Below are 2,778 nucleotides of genomic sequence, written 5' to 3'. Positions count from 1 at the left end.
TAACCTATGCAACGCATTACTAACGTATTCATATTTATTCAGATGAAGCAGATGTATCTGTGTGACCCAAGTGATCAGTGCATAGAAGCACTAAAAAGATAATTATATATGACTTGTTAATTGCATGCAGGGAACCACCAACCTCAGCACATACATGCTGTTGAGACCCCTTCATGCACTCTTAAACATTCACAAGGCGAAGGGGAAAAGGAAAGAGTAAAGTGAGGTATGCACGTCATTTAGGGGTAGCCAGGGGAAGGAAGTGCTACCCCTGGCTATTGGCTTGCTACCACTGACCAATCAGCTGCTACCCCTATACAATCCTCCAATCAGGAGCAAGGGGCATGGCCAAGTAACACGCAAGGCACGTTCCCGCCGTTGGGCTGGCTCTGGGATCCCTCCATTTTGTTTGCAGGCAGGAGGAGCACAATGTGTCTGTGGCCTTCACCTGACCCCGCCTGCGGCGCTGAGAGAAGAAAGGAGAGAGGAGCTCAGCTGCTCAGGTGAGTGATTGATGATGTTGAATATTAGCTACTGCCTGCAGTTGAAGAAATTGCAAATTGAATTTGAGACAGTGCTTGTTGTGCACTCGTGTGTGCCTGTGGTGGGCTGGTAGCCACTCTTGTTAAGTGGGGCGGCCTGTCAGCCGAGGAGGGTCATCGGCCCATCTGGGGCCAACAGGCCAGTGGGCAGACTGCAACAGGCCTGCTCAGGCCCTCCTGCTATCTGACTGGGCATGCTGGCTGGCGGCCCAGGCCCGAATGTATGCAAATCTCGGGCTGAGCAGGGCCTCTGATGGCAGAAAGGAACTGTGCTACCATGTGCCTCTTCTGCTCAGTTCTGCCTGCCGAAGGTTCCCCCTACACATGGGACAGGCATCTCTGCAGATGCTCAGAGCTTCCAGGAGGGTGGGTCAGGGCCTGCCTTCTCACCTTCGCTTAGCAGGGCTTCCAGAACAGGCCTATCCCCTGCCCTTCCTCTTGCAACTCATACTTACCTGGCAGGGGAGAATCTGTGATCAGAAAGGCAGATCTCCCAGGGTGAGGCTAGACTCACCCATTGCACATCGGATTGACCGTGCCCCTGAGATGTCGTCAAAAGCGGATACTCGACTGCACTATTTCTGGTAGTGGGGGACTGCGTTCGCGCTTTCCCCTGATTTATTGGTGAAAGAAAAAAAAAGTAAAGCGACATTATTACATGGAACCCAGCGTTGAGCAGAGCCCTGATATATTGGTGAACGAAAGCAAAAGTAAAGTGTGGGAGTAGGTTGGTTGCACACAGAGCCCCTGGTCTTGTAGCAGAATTTGTTTTACTGCAGTCATGAGGGCCAGCGCTGAGCAGCTCAGGTCCACAGCATTCACTGACCCCAGACTTGTGTGCCCCGTGATATCTGGTGGCGCTGTACCTGTTCCCAATATGACCCCCCAGCCACTGTGGGATAGCGGATCCCTGCCATCAGCACATTGAGGTCAGGGGGTCCTCTTGCAGATGGGGGATACCTGTTGCCCAGAGAGTACTCTGAAAACCGGAGCAGGCACGCAGCGTGGTCCTCTAATAGGTAGGTATATACGCACCAGTGTTGTGATTGGCTGGGCCTAACACCCGGTACAGTCAGTAAATGACAGCAAGCGACAGCCGCTCTCTGAGATTTTTGGTGACCTCGCTGGGTCTGGATGGAATGCTTTTAATCGGAAAACCGGAGTGCAAATACTCCCCTTTTCAGATTTTGGGTAAAGATGCAGCACTGGAATGGTAATGCATAAGCCCCCCATAAGTGGAATAACAGGTGTTCAATGTTGGTAATCAGGTTTTGTAACACACTCAAATTCTGCAAACCTTGTATGGTTAGATGTGTACATGAAACAAAAAAATGATACTTGTTTGAAAGTATGAGAGCCTGATACTAGTAATGTAGAAGAAGTGGAAATGTTTTGTTCCTAAGCACTTTGAATAGATACAGGAGGATGATCAGGTAGCAGTACCTGCCAATGTACTAATGAAACCATTTTAAACTTACCTGTAGGTTCTGAAGGAGATGACTATCGGAGATGTCTGGCTGTTTGGTGCAGGAATAGTGAGTCCATTAAACAACTGCAACAAGTCTTACTGAGAGGGAATCCTGAGGTAACTTTTCGAATCAGAAGAAAATGGGGTCATTTTAAGTTTTATGATCCGAATAGTGAAGGAAGAGCAAACTGTATAAGAACACGTGTTCTCTTGTGAAATATTCTCCCTCTCTCCCCTTCTACCCTGGCTTTCCCTTATCCCTACACCCGCCTATCCGCCCCTGTCCCCCCAGAAAGTGATTGTGATTTCGCTCTGTAGTCATATTGAAATAGCAGGGCGGAGTCACATAAAGAGGGGATTTATCATTTGGGGGCATACACTTCCCTGATAATATGGGCCTTGCTACATATGATGATCCATTCTTGTATTACATATGTGTCATATTACATTGATATTGTAACCATATTTTTCTTAGTGTACTGAGGGATAATGCCTTCAGATGCCGCTTCCGGTGATGCCATGTGGGGGTGGGGTCAAATGACACCACTTCCTGTGGTGGGGTCATATGACATCACGTCCTGTGATGTCACTGGGGGTTGTGAAATGACATCACTTCCTGTGATGTCACTCAGGAGCAGGGGCATGAGATGTCACTTCCGCTAACCCTGGCTTTTTGCTGAAATGACATCCCCGAAGTGAGGCAAACTCACTTATACTCATTCATTGTCCTTTCTGCTTTGTGAACGAATAAATACCGCTGGAAACGTG

General features: G+C 48.7%; 1 non-coding gene across 1 annotated transcript; it reads left to right on the top strand.

The window, feature by feature from the left end:
• The first annotated feature begins 989 nt into the window (after positions 1 to 989).
• Positions 990 to 1,158, top strand: LOC138568183 (U1 spliceosomal RNA). Its single transcript, XR_011302543.1, has one exon. It is a non-coding gene; the product is annotated as a U1 spliceosomal RNA (small nuclear RNA).
• The last annotated feature ends 1,620 nt before the right edge of the window (positions 1,159 to 2,778 follow it).

The sequence above is a fragment of the Ambystoma mexicanum genome, chromosome 2p (assembly GCF_040938575.1).
Source record: "Ambystoma mexicanum isolate Mex_15411 chromosome 2p, UKY_AmexF1_1, whole genome shotgun sequence".
NCBI lineage: Eukaryota > Metazoa > Chordata > Amphibia > Caudata > Ambystomatidae > Ambystoma > Ambystoma mexicanum.
This window is presented reverse-complemented; position numbering and strand designations above follow the sequence as displayed.